Raw genomic sequence first — 24,537 nt, forward strand, 5'->3', positions numbered from 1 at the left:
TCAACACAAACTCTCCATTTTCCATTTTTTTTTGGAGTGACAACAACCGATGATACCCATTCTGGGTTGGAGACAGGGTAAATGAAACCAGCCTTAAGCAATCTATTTACCTCCGTTAAGAGAGCTTCTTGTTGTACTGTCCCAAGTCACCTTAGCTTTTGGACCATAGGCTTTGATCCTGGCTTTAGTTCAGTGTGATGCTTGATCACATCCACACCCTTTATTTGTGAGTAATCTTTGATGAGTAATCTGTGATGAAGAGATAAGGATACCTTTTCAACATATTGATATAAGATTCCTCCTCTTCATGGTGGGTAAGGTCCTTTGCAAGTTGGTGATCTTCTTCATTAGGGGAAGCATAGTCTTCTTTTATCTTTGACTGTGGTGATGAGCTTTGAACCTCCTCGTGTTGAAGACAATTCCCATCACATCGAGAGAAGAATCTTCCTCACTAGTTGATTCGTCATCTTCATTGGAGTATAGGCTTTCTTCACTATTGTTGCTACTTTCTTCATCAACCGTGGTTTCATAATTGAGGTCTAGCTGCTTTCCTTCACGCAAGTCATACACCACTGATCGACCCTTCTTGAGGACAAGTTGCCCACTTCCCCATTTTTGATCTGCATTAATAACTGCTGCAATGAGCCAAGGCCTCCCTAGAATGATAGGGTAGCCCTCCCCCTTTGCTGGCATGACATATAAATCCACACATGTTTTGATGTTGCAAACAAAAAGTTCTACATTCTCAATGATTCCAAGACATTTGACACTAGAGTTATTTGCTAATCTAGCTTGGCAATTGGATGACTTTGTGATTTCTAACCCTAGCTGATTCATTACTCTTTCTGTGATTACACACATTTGTGCCCCTCCATCAACATACACATTGGAAACTTTTCTACCCTCTAGGCATCAATGATGGGTTCTACATCATCTTGTAATCTTGAAGCCAAGACTTTTAAAGAAGCATTGGCTTTCTTTCTAGTAGGCAACCTAGTGCTTACCAACTTAGGCCATTGCCTTCGAACTTTGGGTGAGAGTTGTAGGAGCTGAGGCCAAGAGATGTTTGGACGTTGGTCTTGCAAGTCGCCCAAGAGGTTGTAAGGCTCTATGTCCTTTCCAAGAGGAAAATCATCCATGCCAATCTCCCTTTGTCTTGATCTTCTCTTCTTGCTTTTTTCAGCTTCTTCCTTCTTTGTCTTCTTTCTCTCTTTTTTGGTTGTCTCTGTCTCCTCACTCTTCATGTCTTCATCCTTGTTATGAGCCCTTGTGCGTTTCTCTGCAGGCATGACATCAAAGTTCAAAGGAACCTCATCACTTGCCTCCTCTAACTTGATGATGTTTGCCTCTGCTCTCTTGCTCTAGTAGAGTTGCTTCTATCTCGTGTAGCTTCAATTCAGGTACATTCTTTAGTGTTGCTACAATATTTTCATATTCACCTTTGTCCACACTCTTCAGAAGCACTGCTAGTGCCTCATCATCTTCTACCTTTTTGCCAATAGCTGCCAGCTGTTGCTTAATGCTTTTATATCTGTTCAAGTGTGTGATTAAAGGTTCACTTTCCTTCATATCCAATTTGTAGAATTGCATTAACATATTTATCTTTGAATTTTTAGCTTGTGTGCAAAATAATTTATTGAGTTCATCCCATGCATCTTTTGCCCATTGTATCCCTGTGATGTGATGAATGATTTCATCATTTAAACTGAGTGTAATAAGTCCCAATGCTTTTTCATTCCTACTCTTCCACTCATTTTTCCCTCTTGCCTCTGGGCATTCATCCCTTCCCTCAACTAGCCCCCACAGATTTTTCCTCATGAGAGCAAATACATGGTTTTTGTCTGCCATGTGTAAAACTGCTCCCCATTAAATTTGGCTATTTCTTGTGCTGTACTTATGGTGATGTGAAGGGGGTCTTACCTCTTGATCCAATTTCAAGATTCAAGGGCAATGTCTACCCTTTTACAACTCAATCTGGTGTTTAAGAGATGATTACAACAAATTTATCAGCATAAAATCACCAACAATTACATTAAATCAAGGATAACCAATTTGTACGGAATGGTTGGAGTATCAAACCAACTCCGAATTGCAATCTGAAGTTATAGGGATCTGTATTAGATACCTAATGGTTAATTTGAACCCTCAATTGTACCAAAATATAGTGATTAGCACTGATTAATCATTGATTAGCAAATTAATCCACTGTTTTGTGTGCAAAAAACAGAGTATGCGGGGAGTCCAGATCTGGTCCCTTAGACTTCAAATGAACTCAAATGCTTTCAAGGCCATCAATAGCAATGAGTCTAGTAAAGGATTAAGCCAATAAACATAAGATTTGACCAAATATTGAAAGCTTAATCTCTGTTTTACCAAAGTCACCTATAGATTGGATGAAGAGCTTGGATCTCACTGTAGATCAAATTGAATTCTGACTTCACCAGCTTGTAGAGCATTAGAACAATTTGATTGGATGAAGACAAGATCTGTAAATTTCACCGAGAAATAGGTGCCTGAGAAAATCGTGATTTCTCCTGAACCCGTCAGCAGTTTGCTGCGCTGATTTGATGAGCTTGAAGAGCAATGAGATAGTTATGTTGTGCTAGAAGAGTTTGGGCTAATTTGATGTGTGCAAGGAGAAGGAGCTCCTCCACTGGCTGGGGGTGCAGAGGTGAGTTGAAAAATAACTAAAAATTTAATTATTTTTTAATTATCTACTAATCTTAATTAATTAGATAATGGGCTCATAAACCTGATGGATTCTAAGCATGGCTCTAATACCATGTTGAAATTATAGCAATGTGATGAGCTATGGTGGATCAAATACTAGAATCAACATCATTAACAAATAATTAAGATGTAATTAGTAAATAATTAAGATGTAATTAGTGAGTAATTAGCAAATAGCTTAATGTAAGCATGGATAATCAAAAACCAGCGAATTCTCATTAGGCCAATGCCTCAATTTATAGAGTTTACATCCAAGCATCTAATCCCACTGATTTCTCCTTGATTCACTCCACCTCTCCCAGAATATCTCCACCTCTTTTGCTTGATTCTCTCCACCTCTTCACTTTTCCCAGAATATCTCTACACTTCCTAAATCTTCTCATGCTACCCTTTATTCTTTCTCGCGCATCCTGGTACTCCTAATAGCTGGTTTGCCCCACTTTTTCCAAATGGACCTTGTCACAATGCCCACTCCTGCACCACTATCAAGTATTGCAGTTGAAGCTACTTTTCGCACTTCTAATGGGAGGGTAGCATTTCCCTGATCGTCCTCACAAAATTTTCCTACTTTGTTGATAGGAACTGGCATAACATGCTTTGTCTCAGGGTGTATAGTACAATGATGGTGACCCTTTTGTAGCAATACTTGCTTTGACAAACATGTGGCAATATCATTCCACAACTCAGGTCGAAGCTTTATCAAATCAAGCAAAGGTAAGGTACAAGCCACTGGTGCTGACAAAATAGCTTGCATGATACCCATATCCATCTCCTTGGTCAACCTTTTATGCATGGAGGGTATCCTCAAGGTTTGAGAACAGTTCTCATATTCTCCCAAATATGATGGTAAGGTTTTCATTGTATGCTTACTTCTAGGAGAAACAATTGTTTGAACTTCCTCCTGGATGCTTGGGCGTCTAGAGTTGTTTTCTGTGCCCCTGGTAAAATCCACCTCAGAGAATGGAGGTGAAATGGAGGTGAAATGATAGAGGACATATTCTCATTAACTTTCTCGTGAACTACTGTCCACATCTCATTTGCCATGTCCTCATTAGCATCAATAACTTCATTATTGCATGGGAAGACAAGGCTAGGTTGTGGCAGAATACCTTCTTTCAATGGGGTGGCAATTGTTGCAGACTTCTCGCTATGAGATTGTGAGATGAGCTCACTTTTCCTTTCCCGACTTGATGACACTTCTGGTATGGTTTCTAATGTTGGCTTAAGAGAGGTTGGGCCCCGAGGAATAGGTGGAGTTGGTCCCTCAAGTATTGATTGAGCTTCCCTAATGAGTTGCTAATGTACAGCTAGATTGATCTTCTCCTCACTCACCACGAGGGTTTGGGTATTCTTGAAGCTTCTTGGGTAGCTCAGATAAAGCTGCAATGCGACTTCTATGAGCATCAATGATGGCATCTAGAGTCTCATTCACCTTATCCACAAAAACAGAACCCCCAGAACTATCCTCGGTCGTACTAGCCTCATCTTGTTTGGCACTAGGCCCAGGTTGAGGTTGATACTCCTCATGCACTTCTTGGGATGTAAAAGTTTGATCCTTCATGTTTTGTTTAGAGACTTCTTGAGAACTAGTGGATGCACTTTTAGTTCGCTTGTTTCGGTTCTTTTTCCTCCTAGTGGTCCTTTTTCTATTGGAATGTAGGGTCTTGTCCACTAGATTTGCCTTTGCATCCCTAGTTCGAGGTGTCTCATCAGTTTGCATTTCGGCATTTCGTGTCTGTGATCTAGTCATGACTCTAAGTGGCACGACATCCTCATTCTCAGATGAAGGTGGCGATGGAACTGCCCCTACAAGGTTGAGTGAGACCTTTGGTTGAGAGGTGCCTTCCTCATGTGGTTTTAGCAAACAATCCTTTGGGAAGTGTTCTACACAACACCCTAGGCAATATCTTTCAATTGGTGGAAACTGTGGTACTCTTGTATTGGATCGAGCTGCTTGCCTTGAGCGATGTGGACAATCACGAGCCCAATGGGATTCTCCGCACTCATAACAGGGGCCCATTAGTTTGGCTTCTACTTTCCTTTTGCTGCCATTGACCTCAGGGGCCTGGAGTCCTAGGTTGGTAGCCGCCTAGCAACATCAAAGAATTTTGTTTCCCTGGTTGAGCCTCTAGTGCTTGGCTTGGATATGCGAGACTTTCAAAGAGATTTTCCTTGGATGAATATGATGCATATTCCTCCTCCACATAGCCTGGGTTTACCAAGTCTCTACACATATTTGAATTGTCATAGTTAACAACCCTCACTGGAGCAGTCCCAGGAGCAGGAGGTTGAGCACCAAGAACAGGTCGTGCTTGCTCTTGTGCCATCAGTGGCTTACGTTCAAAATTAGTATACTGTTGATGCATTTATGGAGCCACTCCACCCCTTTGCTGCTCACGCTCTTGTCTCATTCTTGCAATGCGAGTACATTCCTGTATGGTGTGGGTAAAGTTCCAAGCACAGGCCTGGCACCACTTCTTTGTGGGTTGGTTTGTGACTAGAGGAGAAAAGGTATTACATTCTTCGGTTTTATGGTTACCGCCACATGCTCCACAAAGATGAGGACCTGTAGGTAGTACACTCCTCATTCGCTGCTGCTGTTGTTGTGGCTGCATGGGTGGGCGATAGGTTTGTCCCAATCTCCTTAGTACTAGGTTAGCTATCTGGTTTGGATTTACTAGCGCACTAGACCCTGAACTTTGGTCATCACCCCACTGATCTCTAGGTTTCACCTCAAGGCCAGTACCATCTTGGAATTTGAAGTTATCTGTGAAATCCATAGCATCATGGCAACACTCATTGAAATTTGTATGCTTCTTTGCATAGAGATGTGTATGCAATGTTGAATTTTCGAGTCCTTTTAAGAAGAGAGAAATTAATCGACTCTGGATGGGCTTCTCATCTTCTGGGCAACGATTAATGTACTGCTTCATCCTATTTACACAATCTCTAACACTCTCATTCTCGCCTTGCTTGAAAGAGTAGATGTTTGCTACCGTGTCATGTTGAATCCCCATCAAGGAAAAAGCAGCAATGAATCTCTCTTCCAAAACTCGTAAAGAAGATTTGTCTGAAGCCTCTAATGCCTGAAACCAAGCAAGGGCCTTTCCCGAATGCTATTGAAGTTAATTGATGAATGGTAGTGAAGAGTTACATAATTTGATGAATGCTATTGAAGTTAATTGATTAATGATAGTTAAGAATTACATAAATTTCCATTTATGCTTAATTCTAATGGTTTTATGTAATTTCTCTCTCTCACTCAAGAAATGGTCATACTCATGACCCATTCTCAATCCAAATGAAGCTTTTCATAAAGCTTTTCCTTAATCCAAGATTAATCTATGCTTAAGGCCAAATTAATGGCTTTTTTCTATGCTTTTAGTTTATGTATTTCATGAATATTGATGATTCAATCCATTATTGGTTTGTGGCTCAGATTGGAGTCATTGGCACAGTAAATCTTGGAAGACACAATGTTTATGCATTTATGCATTGTTACAGTGCGCTTGCTAGTGCGCTTGTTACACATATTTGGGCTTGTGCTAGTGTGACATGAAAAATTGATATCCTTCATTTTCAATTTTGTGCATATTTTGATGGTTTCTCAATGGTAATAAGGTGGAAGCTTGTCTAAGAAGATTACGGCGCCCACAATGGAATAACGGTGTGGTGATGCGACGGCTTGGCGGCTACCACGATAACAGCATTCTATCTTCAAATATAATGGTTTTACTTGATTTAGGGTACACACATTGTAAATGCCACAAGTATGCTTGATAAATACTTTGGTATGGTAGATAGGCTTGGCGGCTACCACGATAACAGCATTCTATCTTCAAATATAATGGTTTTACTTGATTTAGGGTACACACATTGTAAATGCCACAAGTATGCTTGATAAATACTTTGGTATGGTAGATAGGCTAGTGATGTGGAAAATAAAAGTGGGCCTTCATGCTCACATGGATTTTAATTGTATTATTAATATGGTATAAGGCTACAAGTTGGGGGGAAGTGTGGAAGGCATGTGGAGGAGTGTGTGTAGGTGCATAATTGGGAAAGATTCTTCTAGAATGCCTACATGGAAGAGGAGAATTCTGCCATGTGTAAGTGGGATCTCCACCTGCATGCCACTTAGACTTGGCTATTATCTCATCACACTTTCAAAGTCAAAAAGTCTTCAATTTAATAATCAATAGAAGACTTAGCCTAAGAGGACAATTGATGGTGACATCTACCCTTATGTTACTGAAGGATTGAAGATTTTTATGTTGTAATTTGTAACAATGGAAGAGAGGGTGATTCTCCACCTATAAAAGGATCCCTCCTCTCCCTTTCAAATCAATGAATGAAGCCTCCTCAATTGAGCATTTTGTGTCATTACCATTCTCTTATCTTTCAAACCCTTATTCAAACACTCTCTTTATATGTGAATATCTCATTTAGCATTAGCTCCTCATGCTTAACCCAATTTTGGACCTCTTTGATGATTCATGATAAGGGGGATAAGGAGTTATTATCTTGGTGGGCCTGTGACTTCTCAAGGTAGCCCTTGCCTTATTGCCGCCCTCCTTTGGAGGTACCAATGGTTTTAGCGGTAATGAGCATGTGGAAAGACTTTGGGGACCATAGGTAAATCTTTACGATTGTCCACTGAGCAATGTTAACCCTTACCCTCTAGCTTGAATCATGAAGGAGATGAGAAGCAAGAGGCTATGTGAAAATTGAGGTTTCATGCAAAGAGAGGGAAGTGCAGTTTTTACGGTCCAATACCCAAATTTCAATCGGTAATTACTCATCACTTGGGTATTGATTTCTAAAATTGATCATATGGCTAGGAAGCTCTTTATATGCTCTTTCCACTCATGTAATTAATTTCTTAATCCTTTACTTCATTGATGATCAGAATTTCTCCCAAAGTTGCTAACTTTTAGGTGAATTTTGACAGTTTTATAGTCTTGTAATAAAATGCTCATAACTTTTCGCTTGGTTGCCCGTTTTTGAAAGTTTTTATATAGGCGCGAAGCTCTCTTCAAGCTCTACGCACTTATGTAATCCTCTTTTACATAGTTTATATGGATTTAAAACTACAATTCTCTGTGTATCTCTGTTTTTATAGACTTTTGGCCATTCTTTCTTCTTAATAATGATTAATTCCTCTTAATCTCTTATCAAAAGGCCAATCCTATGTGTCTTATCCTCTTGTAAGTGATTGCTATATTCATTTGCTTTAATATGTTCCGACCAAATCGCCCAATTCGAACGGATGAACCTTACCAATATTCCCGGTATGTTTCTGTTCACATAATCCTGAGTCGGAAGATTTTTTTCCAACAAAGAATCGCCCTCTTGTTTGGAGCTGCAAGACTGGCAGAAATTCTTGCTTCTCCGGAGCCTTTTATCTTTCCTTCCATTAATTATGATCTCACCTTTGATGTGTATATCTTTATCTTAATCTAGGGAGAGAAAGGGAGGTGAGGAGGCTGTGAGGTTTCATACAAGTGTGTTTTGATTCTAAGAAGTGACCGAAGTCCAAACCCCAACTTCGTGTCACATCTTTTGGTGGAGATGACGGGCAAGTTTTACTTATTCTATTTTAACCTCAAGGTCCCGCATGATTAAAGAAAAGTTATTTTGAAAAAAGTAAAATTTCCTTGTTGCTACTCATCTTTTGGTGCAAGATGTTCAACATTCCGGTGTTCCAAGGATCGGAAGGAGAAGACCCGGGGAGTTATCTCCGAGAGTTTAACCGAGCATGCCGCTTGACGGGTTGGTCTATGAAGGAGAGGACAGAAATACTTCCAGATTTCTTGGAGGGTGTGGCAACTTGGCATGAGGCTTTGCCAGAGGAGTCCAAGAATGATTGGGAAAGGTTGACCAAAGCAATAAAGGAGAGATTTGGGACAGTGGAGTCACCAAATGCTTTACTATTGCAATTGAATCAAATTTTCCAAAAGGAAGGAGAGTCAGTTTCTCCCTTTTCAGTGAGGTATGAAGCCTTGTTCATCAAATATCAACAAGCTGCTTTACATGTTGTTGCTTCTTCTTCTTCACCTTCTATAGAAGAAGATTCAAAGAGTTCTTTAGCAATGGAGCACCTTAAGATGAGCAAGTTTATCACGGCTTTGGATCCCTGCTTGCATGGAAAAGTTCTTAGCAAAGATCCCACTAATTTTAAAGAGGCTCTTCGTATTGCTTTGAAGAAGGAGGCCACTCTTCATATTGAGTCCACATTCCAATCTTCTCTGAGTGTGCCAACCCCACCACCACGAGTAGAGATAGCCTCAACATCTCAGGTGCAAGATCCATCCTTGGATCATAACATTGCACAACTTATGGCAGAATTTGCTGATTTGAAGTTACACTTAGTCAATGCAAGGCCACCTAGGGTTCCACGAGCTGAGGATAAACCTAGGGATAAAAGTAGTGTCACATGCTATGAGTGTCAAGAGAAGGGGCACTATCGCACTGAGTGTCCAAAGTTGAGAAAAAGTGAGGATAAAAGTTTAGCACTTTTAGAGGAAACATGCTCAGAAGAAGAAGAGGAAACACTGATGCCATTAATGGCAAAAAGGCGTCGTAAAACTAGGAGTCATGAAGAAGAAGAACAAGAAGATAAATCTGAAGAAGAGGAGAAAAATAAGAAGAAGAAGAAGTCATCTAGGAGAAAAATTGGACAATCTGACTTTCCTCTTAGACAAGGATCTCTTAGTTATGACCTCTTATCAGATCTTAGGGAGAAAACAGCACAAATCACATTTGGGCAGCTTTTGGCACTCTCTCCAAAGCTTAGAAAGCAATGGGGTAAGCTAGCTAGCACAAGGGAATCTAAGAAAAAGAAGAAGAGGGATAATGGGACTCCTATGGCTCAAAAGGTAGATATTGATGTAGGAGATGATGTGCATGTGATTGATGTCATCATTGAGGGGCAAACAATTTCTAATGCATACATTGATGGAGGTGCGTCAATCAATGTCATGAGTGAAAAAATAATGAAAGATGCTGATTTAAAGTTATCTTCTACCAACTCTCCCTATCGCATCAAACTTGCTGATAATACTAGGGTGAAAACCTTAGGAATTGTCAGGAATTTGGGAGTGGATGTATGTGGTATTTCTGTGCCTACAACTTTTCAGGTCATTCCTACAAAGCCTGATACTAGGGCTTACCCATTGATATTGGGTAGGCCATGGCTTCGCCAAGTGAAGGCAATTCAAAAGTGGGAGACAGGTGATCTTATTCTACAAGGTAAGAATAAGAAGGTCCACTACAACATCAAGAGTAAGAAAGTGGTAAGAGGTGAACCTTCAACTTCCGAAAGTTCAGAGTCAGAGTCATGGAGAGAATGCTAAGAATACTACTACCATTGACATAGACTTAACACACACACAAGCTCAATCTTGCCATAACTCACTCACTCATCATCCCACTCATTCATGCATCCAATACAAGAAGAAAGCTAAGCTATTGCATACACAAGCTCAAAGCATTCTTCATTCTCAAGCACTTACTTCCCTAGCATGCACACAAACCTTGAAACTATCAACAAAGAAACATGCACACTAGAGAATAGACATGAGAAGAGAGACAAACAAACATCATCTCATTGCATTGAATTAACAAAAAAAAGAACTTACAATAATGTAGATGGGGAGAGAGAAGAGCTTGCACCTCTATGGAAAAAGAGGGAGAGCTAGTCTCAAGAGAGCTCAAACATGAGTTTAGCCCAATGTGTCTAAGCTCTCAAATGAGCCACTTTTTATACAAAAACTCTAAAACTCCCAAAAGTTCCCATGTGGGATTATTGTCAAGCCCACTCCCACACTCATCTACAACTTGGAACTCTTTACAAGAGCCCTAAGCATCTTTTTGTTGCATCCTTGCATTGATCTTCACTCGTCCACTCGTCACGCAACACTCCCCCCTTCCTATTTTGCGCATGTCCTGGAGCGCGGTAGAAGCAAAAGCTGCAAAAACAATGGATACAAGTAAAGCCTTTTATTGAAAAAAAAATAGCAATGACAATCTCACACGTGAGCATACAAGTGAAAGGCTGATTAGAGTTTTAAAGAGTGCTAAAAGAGGTGAGTAAAAACTAGTCAAAGTGAAAGGCTGATTAGAGTTTTAAAGAGTGCTAAAAGAGGTGAGTAAAAACTAGTCAAAGTGAGACTAAGTGGTAGATAGTGCTATGCAAAGGCAAGTGTGCTTGCATACCACAGGTTATGACCGCAGTCTCAATGTCCTACAAGTATTTAAGTTATTCCTAAGTGGCAAACCTACTCCTAAATATGAGCAATGGTGATTGGACCTCTTCTTTTCTTCTTCTCCTTCTTTTTTTCCCCTTTTGGTACGTGTGTTAAAGATGAATAAAGAGGAAGGTTCCATCCCAATGAGACCCAAGCAATGGCCAAAAGACCTCCGCCAAGAGAATCTAAAGGCCGCTAAGTATCTCAAGGGCGACATACCCTTTTCTTTCTTTTTGACATAAGGAGTACCCCATGAAGATGAGGGCATCGGTCTCGAGGGCCCATAATATATCCCAGAGTCCTACCAATATCTATCAAGGCGATAGATTCCTTGAAGGTCTTTTTTCTAAATCTTTAGACGTCAGTGTTCACCCCATGGAAACCAAGGCATCGGCCCCAAGGTGCTAAGACAACCCCAGGTCCTACCAAGCATTCCACATGGCTGTAAATACGTCATGTCTCGATTCGCTTGTATATATTTTTTAGGGCATATTTTCGTAAATTTTTTTATTAATCCTAGCACCTAGCCCATACCTACTAAGAGGTAGCTACCACTAAGGATAACTAATTTACTTCGAGAGCATAAGAACTTGGCATACTCCATTGGTATTATCCTACACCGTCTTCAAATAGAAATACCTTCTACTACTAAGTCCTCTAAGAATCTAGAAATTACTCACCACATTTTAACAACTAATCTAAAACTTAAACCAGCCAACTGTGTGTGAACATGCAAGTAATATATCCAAAAGTTAAAAGCACATAAAGAACAAAAGATTATGATTCGAATGCACCTTTGTAGAGCTCATTGATGTTGTGCAGATTGCTTCTCTTTGCTCTTTGTAGGCATTGCATGTCTCCTCCCTTCCTAATTTGTTTGCACGGTAGGTGGACTATTGGGGCGTGTTTGTATGCTCTTGTTTAGCTGAGATCTCTGCAAAATGTTTATTAACAAACAAGAAAAGAAAACAAAGGAATAAAATTTGTTATTGGTGCCAATCACCGAATATAGCCGAGAGGAAAAACCCAGTGGGAGAAAAGTGCCCTGGCTTGTTGATCTTATTGTGGAGTCGATGAGCTTACCCTTGCACTGGTGGTGGATCTGTGTCCACTTCTGCTAGAAAGATGGTATCAATGACCTCAGGATGCAAGGACAACCCTGTACAAAAATCGACCTCTAGAGAAGGTGGTAGAGGAAGGAGTGCTTCCTCGCTAAAATATGACATTGGTTCTATGGGAAGGTTAAGCAGACAACCCACAGCAATTTTCATCTAAGGGAGCATAAAAGTACCTAGAATGAGTTTGAAAAGGAGGAGCACTATAACCCCCGCGATGTTCAGGTTGAGTACTATCAGGGTCAATGCATGGTGGACATGTATCTCGCCAAGTATCCATCAGGAGTTATCTGGTCGTAGAACAATGAAATTTAGAAACACTCATATCCATCATTACAATCCCAATCAAAAACATTTTAGATAAGATTATCTCAAAAAGAACACAATCCTCTAAAGGCATAAGGAACCACATTAGTAAATGTGAGACTATTCAAACACTCATCTACCAAAGAGCTTCAATTGTAGTGTTAATGCCTTATCTTTGGTTTTGGGTATGTCCTTCTTAAGAGGTGGGAAGGTTAGCAATTGTCGGGGAATTTGAGCAAGATAAGAGGATTTAGGCATTGAAGTGCTAGAATCTATGCTCAAAGGAGACTCATGTAAAGTTTGACTTGTCTTAGGTACACAAGTTGATGGTGGAATTGTATAACAAGGAGGAATTGGGACAACTGGTGTTTCAATACTTGTTTTGGGCAGGTCAACACAAGGAGATTTGTAGGTGCAGTCACAACCACCTATCCTATCTTGAAGAGGCTGTGTTGACTTCCGTTGCACCCACTGATATGGAAAACCAAGGGCGACTTTTGTAATCTTATTGATACACTCTTTTACCTCTAGCAAACCATGGCATTTGGGAAGCCAAAGTGCTGTTGCACCCTCATAATAACCTTGTGCTTTAAGAACATGCTTTGGGACCCAATGAGTAATAATCTGAGGTTTAGGCTTGGAAAAGATGTGCTTTTAGGAGGCTTAGCAAACTAGGCTAGATGGTACAAGTTTGTACGCATCTTTGGGTAGCCAAATTGATAATTCCTTCTTGCCTGGCCTTCTTTAAGCAGTGACTAGAGTAGTTGGAACATGCCAGCCATGGCCCTCACTGGAGGACTCATCGATTATCCACATCATTTGTGTTGGAGCTTCAAGAGCAGATTTTGAAAGTGTGTTGTGTAAGGTAGAAACACCACCCTTTTGACATGATAAAGCTCGTGGAGTAGCAGATCCCAATACGCAATCAGAATCAATTTGCAATTTGTATTGTCTGTTCTTCCAATCTAATGAACAATTGGTAGCACTTAACCATGATCGACTGAGAACAGCCTCTACCACTGCCTTGGACTTACTTGCCACATAAAAGGGAACTGACATCTGGTGATCCTGAATGGACATCATAATGACACATTTTCCCTCTATAGGGTTATCTTCACCTGAGAAGCTTCGTAAGTCAATAGGAATGTGCACAAGTGTTGGTTGTCCCAAGGCTATCCATGTGTCAAACGAGAGAACATTATAATCTGCACCAGAGTCAATTAAGGCAGAGACAAAGTAGGTAGTCTTGTGAAGATGAAGACACACTTGAATATTGAAAGGATCGACATATTGTTCATCAGTAGCCAACTGTAAGGCTAACATAGAAGCTTTGCGATGCTCCTTGGCTTTTGCAACTCTAGCTTTAGCCTCTTCTTGAGCCTGACATTTAAGTAGGTCATGTGCTTCTTTTCGTGTGTGTGTGCAGCATGCATTTGTTGAAGCATGGCTTCAGTTAATGGTTCATTGTATTTCTTGAGACGACTTCCATTAATGAAGTTAGGCATTTGCTCACCTTCTAGTGTCTCTAAATGTACTGCACCACTTGGAGTAAGCTCATTAATCACAAACGGTCCTAGTCCACGTTTCTTGAGCTTTCTCTTATGCTTCTTAAGTGTGTACAAGAGCACAAGGTCCCCTTTTTTGAATCGGCCAGTTGTTACATTTCTATCATACCATTGCTTTTGTCTCCTCTTCTCGGCATACATCCCCATTACCGCCAATAAGCGGGTCTCATCAAGCTTTTCCAATTCATCAATGTATTGTGAAAGCTCATGACCAGTCCAGTCCAATTGTTTAGCAACTCGTAGAGTAGGTACAAGAAATTCAATGGGAAGAATTGCATCTAGCCCAAAAAGCTCAAATGGGGTTGTGCCCACAGATGTTTTATAGGCTGTCCTATATGCCCAAAGAACTGAGTGCAACTTTTGCTCCCAATCAGTCCTATGTCCCTCAACAATCTTTGTGAGTGCTTTGCAGAGAATCTTGTTAGTACTCTCAGCTTGTCCATTGGTCTGGGGATGATAGGGTGCAGAACGCTTGTGAATTACCATAAATTCTTGAAGCAAAAACTCTATGACCTCATTCACAAAGTACACACCTTGATCACTAACGATTTCAATAGGTAAGCCATAGCGTGTAAACACGTACTCTTACAAGAACTTGGCTGTGGTTCTGGCATCATTTTTAACTGTAGCCTTTGCCTCTACCCATTTGGTCAAATAGTCAGTTGCGACTATAATATATTCGGCATGCGTGTGACGAGCTGGAGGTTTAATGGGACCGACAAAATCAATACCCCATTTTGCAAAAGCACGTGTACTTAACATAGGCCGCAATGGCATATTGTCCTTTGTGATGGGAGGTTTGGTCCTTTGACAATCATCACAATGTTTTACATATTCTTCGGCATCCATTTGTAAGGTTGGCCACCAAAGCCCAGACCACCTAATCAACTTAGCTGTGGTATTGCCTGAAAAGTGTCCACCCCCAACACCTGCATGTGCATGAGTCAAGATTTTCAAGTAGTCAGCTTCACATACACACATGCGTAAGTTGCCATCCTTGCCCCTCTTGTAGAGTTGGCCCTCTATCAGCATATAGTTTACCGCTTCAACTTCAATAGCATGCTTTCGATATTTAGGAATTTTTTGATCAGTATGACCATGCTGAAGATAGTCCACAATATACTTACTCAACTTGGTGTAGTTGAAATTTGGAATAATGTGACATTATGAATTGGCTGTTGAATTTGACATGAAGCACAGTTAGGAATAAATTTTTCAGTATCCGCATGCATGGTAGGCCACCATTGCCCATCCTGAGATATACGTCGCACACAAGTAGTAGCTGATGCATGGATTCCACCGATACCCACATGTGCCCATTCCAAGATCTCCTCATATTGGTCAGGGTTAGGTATAAGTCGCAACACTCCATCATTACCCTGACGATATAATCTCCCTGAGATTAACTTGAATGGTCGCCATAGGTCCACATTAGGACCCGCTAGTTGTATATGCCCACTTGTCAAAATTTCTAAGATGGATTCAGATCATTTAGGAGCTGTCTCTACAAGAAAAAGTGTTGAATCTAACATATCATCATCCACACCCACCGCTAGAGGTGATTATGATCTGCTTCCTTTTCGGACTGCCACTTCAAAATCAAACTCAAGAAGGATGATAAACCACCTCACAATCCTTCCAGTTGCACAAGGCTTATTCACCAAATATAGCAATGCTTGATGGTCCACAAAAAATATGAATTTGTTTGCCAAAAGATAATGGTGAAACTTTTTCACTGCATATATCATTGACAAACCTTCTCTTTCTGTTGTGGTATAATTCTTCTCAGCATTGTTCAACTGTCGACTAGCATATGAGATTGGGAAATCCTTATTATGTTCTCCCGCCGATTGAGCCAAAATACATCCAATTGCAAAGTTTGAAGCATCAATATGGACATGAAAGATTTGGTTCCAATCTGGTGCCCGTAAGATGGGTGCAGTCACTAATTCTTGCTTCAACTTTTCAAAGGATTCCTCACACTCATCAGTCCAATTAAACTTTACAAGAAGAGCATATAATGGTCTGGCTAGGACAGCGTACATGTAGATGAATCAACGATAATAGCCACAATGTCCCATGAATGTTTGTACCCCTTTAGGGTTGATAGGCCGAGGTAATGAGACAATGACATCAATTTTATCCATATCTGTTGAAATCCCATTGCGAGAAACAATATGGCCCAAAATTTTTCCTTGTCTTACCATGAATTTGCACTTGTCAGGATTCAAGCATATACGATAAACTTGACACTTTTGAAACACAAGTCTAAGGTGTTCTATATGATCATCACGCTCTTGTGAGTGAACACATAAATCATCCATGAAGATCTCAAGAAATTGCCTAAGGTACTCCTTGAATACATGACTCATTAACCGCTGAAAGGTTGCTCGTGCATTTGTTAGACCAAATGGCATAACACGATAGGCAAAGATGCCATCTTCAGTAGCAAAGGCTGTCTTGTGTTGATCCTTTGGATCAATTTGACACTTGATTGTAACCGGAGAATCCATCCAAAAAACTATATGCCTTTTTCCCTGCAACTCATTCGAGAACATGATCCGTGATTGGAAGCGGGTAATGATCACGTACAGTGGCTGCATTTACCTTCTTGAGGTTTACACATACTCGAAGTTTACCATTTTTCTTGGGCACCACTACAATAGGGGAGACCCATTCAGTGTGTTCAATCTCATAGATAAATTCTGCCTCTAAGAGCTTGTCTATTTCTGCCTCTAAGAGCTTGTCTATTTCTTCTTTTATCTTTCGTGCAAAATTCTCATTGTAAGTATAAGGACGTTGCTTGGAAGGCTTTGCGTTGTCTCGCAATGGAATTGTATGCTGACATATGCTTGGATCAACTCCTTTGAGGTCTTTATAACTCCAAGCAAAAACATCGCGATACTCCTTTATTGTTTGAATTAATAACTTCTCCTCATCTAAGGACAAGTCTGTGGCAATCCACACATAGCGAGGCTCTTCTCCTGGCTTAGCGATATTAATTTTTTTTGCATCTTCTGGACCATCATATGAAACCCCTGGCACGCTTGGTTTTTGTCGCATGGGCTGTTGAAGAACAATCTTCCGATCTTGAAGAGTGTACTGTGTGAAGTTAGGGGAAACATTGAGACCCTGTTCTTGTCCACTTGAGTCGTCACTCATTGAAGACCATGCGGTTTTGAGCTCTCCTGTGTGATCTTGCATTAGATTTTTTTGTTCAACCGTTATCTTTGCACTTCCGACATTCTCTTTTGAATCGGTTTGAGACTTGAGTTTTGGTTTTGGTTTCTTCCTTTTTTTGCAATTTTTGCTAACAGTTTTTAGCTTTTCTCCTGGTTGGAATCCATCTGATCGTTTTACTTCGTCTTTGATACTATCCTGTGCTTGGACATAGTATAGATATCCGTTCTTTCCTGAGAAGTGAGGTGGTGGTCGAGAGTGTTCATTCTTAAACTCCTCCTTCTCTTTTTGTAGTCTCTCACATCGTTCCCTCTCATCTTGTTTACGGATTCTCTTATGGCTCTTACAGCATTTACGTTTAGGTCGGCTTCGAGGGATCTCTACTTGAACCTCCCTTCCTCTCAAGAGTAGGCGTGCCTTTCCTAACTCTTCCTCAGGGATTATCACATCATTATCAAAATCAGAGTCCCATCCATCTTCCTTATCAGCATCATTAGCAGATTCGAGTGTTAAATCCTCCACTGAGACTTCCTCTACATGCAGTGCTGTTGTGGATGCATCCCCATAATACAAAACTTCTAGAAGGTCACGTGGTTGTACCATTCGTATAGGAATAATGTCATATCCATCTGAGTCACAAAATTGAATTGGCTTAGGTAAAGCACATGTCGATAATGTTGCAAGGACATGACTCCATTCTAGTGGATCAATTAAGTGCTCAGGGAAGGTTTGTGGAATGTATGCCTCATCTGATACACTTTGATTACCCTTAAGTCTCTCAGTGCTGAAATCCTTACATGAGGCTCCACACATCCACAGATCTTCTTGCCCATCTGACAATATAACTCTTGAGCCCTCAGATGAAGCAGAATCAAACTCATCTATTGGAGACCTTGTTACATCACGATATGAGTGATTCTTTAGGTTGACCCTTGTGATGATAGAATCATGTCGGAGGTACAAATAATTGTATCCCCAATCTTGAATCATTTAAAATTGTCGCATGAATGGTCTACCCAATATCACTTCATAGTTTGGATGTTTTCCAAAATCCACTACTGCAAAGGTGTGCTCATATTCAATCCCACATATGGTGACCAATATGTTCTCAAGCAGCCCAAGGGGATGTTCTAAGCTTCCATCTGCTAGGTGCAAGCGCATCCTGGTACTCCTAATAGCTGGTTTTTTCCACTTTTCCCAAATGGACCTTGTCACAATGCCCACTCCTGCACCACTATCAAGTATTGCAGTTGAAGCTACTTTTCGCACTTCTAATAGGAGGGTAGCATTTCCCTGATCGTCCTCACAAAATTTTCCTACTTTGTTGATAGGAACTGGCATAACATGCTTTGTCTCAGGGTGTATAGTACAATGATGGTGACCCTTTTGTAGCAATACCTGCTCTAACAAACATGTGGCAATATCATTCCACAACTCAGGTCGAAGCTTTATCAAATCAAGCAAAGGTAAGGTACAAGCCACTGGTGCTGACAAAATAGCTTGCACAATACCCATATTATCCATCTCCTTTGTCAACCTTCTATGCATGGAGGGTATCTTCAAGGTTTGAGAACAGTTCTCATATTCGCCCAAATATGATGGTAAGGTTTTCATTGTATGCTTACTTCTAGGAGAAACGATTGTTTGAACTTCCTCCTGGATGCTTGGGCGTCTCAAGTTGTTTTCTGTGCTCCTGGTAAAATCCACCTCAGAGAATGGAGGTGAAATAATAGAGGACATATTCTCATTAACTTTCTCATGAACTGCTGCCCACATCTCATTTGCCATGTCCTCGTTAGCATCAATAACTTCATCATTGCATGGGAAGGCAAGGCTAGGTGGTGGCAGAATACCTTCTTTCAATGGGGTGTCAATTGATGCAGACTTCTCGCTATGTGATTGTGAGATGAGCTCACTTTTCATTTCCCGACTTGATGACACTTCTGGTATGGTTTCTAATGTTGGCTTAAGAGAGGTTGGGCCCTGAGGGATAGGTGGAGGTGGTCCCTCGAGCTTCCCTAATGAGTTGCTGATGTATAGCTAGATTCATCTTCTTCTCACAAGGGTTTGGGTATTCTTGAAGCTTCTTGGGATAGCTCAGATAAAGCTGCAATGCGACTTCTATGAGCATCAATGATGGCATCTAGAGTCTCGTTCACCTTATCCACAAAAACAGAACCTCTTGCAATGCGCGTACATTCCTGTGTGGTGTGGGTAAAGTTTCAAGCACAGGCCTGGCACCACTTCTTTGTGGGTTGGTTTGTGACTAGAGGAGAAAAGGTATTACATTCTTCGGTTTTATGGTTACCGCCACATGCTCCACAAAGATGAGGACCTGTAGGTAGTACACTCCTCATTCGCTGCTGCTGTTGTTGTGGCTGCATGGGTGGGCGATAGGTTTGTCCCAATCTCCTTAGTACTAGGTTAGCAATCTGGTCTGGATTTACTGGTGCGCTAGACCCTGAACTTTGGTCATCACCCCACTGATCTCTAGGTTTCACCTCAGGGCCAGTACCATTTTGGAATTTGAAGTTATTGGTGAAATCCATAGCATCATGGCAACACTCATTGAAATTTGTATGCTTCTTTGCATAGAGATGTGTATGCAGTGTTGAATTTTTGAGTCCTTTTAAGAAGAGAGAAATTAATCGACTCTGGGTAGGCTTCTCATCCTCTGGGCAACGATTAATGTACTGCTTCATCCTATTTACACAATCTCTAACACTCTCAGTCTCGCCTTGTTGAAAGAGTAGATGTTTGCTACCGTGTCATGTTGAATCCCCATCAAGGAAAAGCAGCAATGAATCTCTCTTTCAAAACTCGTAAAGAAGATTTGTCTGAAGCCTCTAGTGCCTGAAACCAAGCATGGGCCTTTCCCTCAAGAGTGAGCCCAAATCCTTCAATTTGTGTATGCTTGTCAGTCACTTGCTCAGCTCGAACTGCTTGCCTAAATGCTGCTACATGGTCATATGGATCTCCTGACCCTTCGTACTTCTTTACCAGTTTCTGAAGAGTTGATGGCCTTACTTGTCTTGAATTCTCATCATAGGGCCTACGGCCTCTCACTCTCAGTGGGAATTGTTCCTCTCTTTGGTAAGATGGTCCACATGCATCCCAAATTGGTGTGGGTTCCCTATTACTTGCCTCACCAACCCCCTATTACTTGCCTCACCAACCCCCTCCAAAGATCTTGTTACCTGCATTTCAGGAGGTGCATTTATGGGAGGCCGAGTTGGCTCCCCTACCCTCTGATTGTCATAGTGAGAAAAACGTTGTTGTGGTGTGATCTGTGGTCGCACTTTTGGTGTAGGATAATATCTTGGTGCTAGAGTTGGGCTACTTGCAGTGGTCCACTTTGATGTTGAGGGTCCCTCTCTAGTGAATTCTCTTAGGGGAGGAGCAACAGTTTCTCCAAGAAAGGCTGTCTCTCCTGGTTTAGCTGTATTTGTTGAGAACACTTCCATGAATAATGGTTGTCCTTTCCACGTGAGCTCCCGAATCTCCTTCCAATCTAAGGTTTGGTATTCATTGGCCCATTTATCAACGATTCGGTTCATGTGTCCTGCAAGCTTCTCAACTACCACCACAAGTGCTAGAGGAAGATCTAGCTTTGGCAATCTAGTTGTGGCATAATATCCTTCTAAAGAGTCCTTATAGACCTCTTGAAGTGGGTCATCCTGTAAGACCTTTGTCATTGGAATTTGACTTACAAACTCCCATTGGTTCTCAGCCCCCTGATCCATTTTGCTCTTGCCTTTCCTGTCCCTTTCCAAATTTAGATCTACAAGAAGTAAATCATCTATGGATGGCTTTGAGGACTGGGCATTGGATGGTCCAGGCATGTCTGGCTCAATGAGCCAATCATCTCTAGACTCCCTTGCTCTGGAAAGCTTTGATAAGTCTAAGAACTCGCTTTTAGAGAGCTCCCCTAATTTGTCTACATTCTCTGGATGATAGGTGACTTCGTAGAGCGAACACCATCTCCACCCATGTACATGTTACCCTGGTCATTGACTAGAGGTGCTCTATCAAGCTCTGAGAAAAAGTATGCGATCTTAACAAGATACCGTTGTTGTGGATCCCTAAAGATCTCAGCTCCTTGAGCATTCGTGTAGACATATTGAAGTCTCACATTGAGTGGTAACCCCATGGTGTCGGCTTCAAATGGATTAAAAGATCTTGTGGGTGTCCTATTTGGGACTAAGGGATGACTATTTGACGGCCCTAGATTGTCCATGGACAATGAGCTAGTTGTTCTGGAAAGGGTATCAGATTGGGATTCGGAAAAAGTTTCAGCAATATCTGCCAAATTTCCTACCGATTGGGTCCCACTTTCCTGCGTAGGTACTCTAGAAGGTGTCCTAGGCTCTATGGTAGTGTCTATATGACGTCCCGACCGCAAGTGCATAAGGTCAAATTTTTGGGTTTTTTGGTTTTTTTATTTTTTTATTTTTTTATTTTTTGTTTTTTTAATATATATATATATATATGTATATATATATATATATATGTATGTATGTATGTATGTATGTATGTATGTATATGTATATATATATATATATATATATGTATGTATGTATGTATGTATGTATGTGTGTGTGTATATATATATATATATATATATATATATATATATATATATATATATATATATATATTACCCTACCTAACCACTAAATGCAACTAACCTGGATATGTGTGTAACTATCTATTCTTTTTTTTTAATTTTTAATTTTTATTTTATTTTTTTACTAATTACACAAAAATACTAATGATGTATAAAATTACAAAAAATTTTAAAAAAATACAAGTTACACTAATTATGTAAAAAAATTTACAAAAAATTTTTAAAAAATATAAATTATGTAAAAAAATATGAACTCAAAATAAAACACAAATTATTTTTATTATTTTTATTATTTTTTTAATTTTTATTCTTTTTTTTTCAAAAAATTACAAAGAACAAGGAAATAAATAATAATAATAATAATAAAAAGATACTAACCTTATCTTTCTGTCGGTGCCGGATCGTGCACCTTCTTTCTTGCCGCCTCACCACCAGCTGGCTCCTCTGCACGTTCCTCCACTCTGCTCGCCTTCAATGCTCTTTCAGATGCCGCCTTCAATGCTCTTTCAGATGCCGCCTCACCACCACAGGCACCTTCTTTTCTACACCTTCGACTCGTCACCACCGCCTTCACCTGCTTACTGTCAGCTCTACAGCCAGCTGTCTCTCCCTTCACAGCCAGCTACCCTCCACGCCGGCCAGTATTACGATGCTAGCCGCCTTCGCTCTCAGTCAGCCGACAGCTACAGCCAGTCGCCTGGCCCAACTTCTCCTTCGCTTCCTCCTTGCTACAGCCACCGCCTACAGCCGGCCACTTCCTCTTCTACGGCCAGCCCTTCACACCTTAGCTGCAGCTGCAGCACAGCCGCCTTCGCAACCACAGCCACCGCTTCGGCCTTCCTTTTCTGCTTTCAGCCGGCCACCTTCTACTGTCACCTTCGAACCGGCTCTTGCCACCTTCGCACCAGCTTCACTCTCTACGGCCCGTGCCCAGCTCGCTCCATGCTGACCTTCGCACCAGCTTCACTCTCTACGGCCAGCCACTCCTTGGCTCCAAGCACCCCGCCAGCCGCCTTCACTCGCCTCCCTTCGTAGTTGCCTCCACGCTGACTTTACCTTCACGCGACCTTTGTCAATCCTTCGCCGCCTTCGAACCAGTCAGCCAACAGCCACCCACCGGTTGTGTGTTTGTTTTTTGTTTTTTGTTTTTTTTTTAAACTTCGCACCGGCCAGTCGCCTCCACGCTTCCACACGGCCGGCCTTCACTCTCCTTCTCTTCGACGGGCTCGGCTGGTCCTTCGCCAGCTGTGCAGCCTTCGCTTCAGCTGAGGCCCGTGCCCAGCCCTCTCCACGCCACTGGCCGGTCGCCTCCACTCCACCGGCCAGTCGGCCAGTCTTCGTTTTCCACACGGCCTCCTACGGCAAGCTCACCACCACCCTTCTCGCCTCTGCTGCTGCAGTCGCCTTGGCTCCTTTTATTTCTTTTATTATTTTTTACTAATTACATGTTAGCGAAAAGCATGAAAGCATGAAATGACAAAAAACAATGAAGGTAAGCATAATGAACGGTACTTGAAAAAGCATAAAAGCAATAAAACATAAAAAACAATGCGGGAGAAACCTCAACCGCTCAATGGGTTTTTCTTATCCTATGCAGCGTCAGAGGCTTGCAAGGAAGTTTTATGGCTTGCTCGTCTAGTGGGAGACTTGGGCATAAGCATTAAGATGCCAGTGCTACATTGTGATAGTCAAAGTGCTATATAGCTAGCAAAGAATCCAGTGCTTCATGTGAAGACAAAGCATGTGAAGTATCACTTCATTCGTGAGGTGTTGGAGGACAAGCGGATGTAGCTTGCCAAGGTTCACACCAGTGAAAACCCTATAGATCTTCTTACAAAGGGGCTTCCTTTAGAGCGGTTCGTCGCACATTATCGGACTTTGATGGGCATTCGGACAATCATTTCTACCATTTTTGTATGTATATGTAGATATATATATAGGCACCCCATTACTTAAAGGCACATTGGCCTTTAAGTGGGAGGTTGTTGGGGTGGTAAAGCCCATTGTGCCAGCCCTAAGTAAGTGGGCGGCCGGACACCATTCTTTGTAGTCTAACTAATAAGGACTCTCTCAAACCCTAGTCACTTATTGTGACAAGGAGTCTGTTGGGGTGGTAAAGCCCAATGTGCCAGGTCCAATTCTTGGGCAATCGGACTAACCGGACTAACACTGACCATTCATTTACATATATCAATAAGGACTCAAAACCCTACACACAGTTGTGATAAGGGAGTCCACAAACAACTATCTCTCTCTTCTTCTTCTTCTCTACGCCTCTTCATTTCTGCGGCGCTCACACACGCACACGCTCCCGTGGCACTCTTCAATTGGTATCAAAGTCACAGGCGGTAGCAGTTACAGCGCGCAGCTCGGCAAGAGCAGCGCGCGAAGAGAAGGGTAGCGCAAAGAGAAGGGTAGCGCGAAGAGAAGGGTAGTGCAAAGAGAAGGCCGGCGCAAAAACACATATTCGATAGCATTCAGAGCACGTCGTTTAGTCCCGCAGGTCCGTGAAAGTGATCTACACTTTCACTTCAATGCGGATTCTGCTCTGCAGGTGATGATTTGCAGATCTGGAGTTGACAACTATCATTCAGCAGCATACAGATCTATAGCTATTGCAGATACAGGTTTCCAAGCAGTGCAGATTGCAGCATTCTGCTACAGTATACAGTTTCTTGTCCATACATGCATTTTGTTGTATAAGGCATTGTGGGTCTGTTAATCAGACAAACCGCCGTTGTTGCAGTTACAAAAATTTGGTTTCT

At 41.4% G+C, this 24,537-nt stretch overlaps 1 pseudogene; it reads right to left on the minus strand.

Annotated features, from left to right (window-relative positions):
• Nucleotides 1–23,949, minus strand: LOC147610160 (uncharacterized; annotated as a pseudogene).
• Nucleotides 23,950–24,537: the final 588 nt, after the last annotated feature.

This window comes from Cibotium barometz, chromosome 49 (genome assembly GCF_041138505.1).
Source record: "Cibotium barometz isolate CiBa-2024 chromosome 49, ASM4113850v1, whole genome shotgun sequence".
Classification (NCBI taxonomy): Eukaryota; Viridiplantae; Streptophyta; class Polypodiopsida; order Cyatheales; family Cibotiaceae; genus Cibotium; species Cibotium barometz.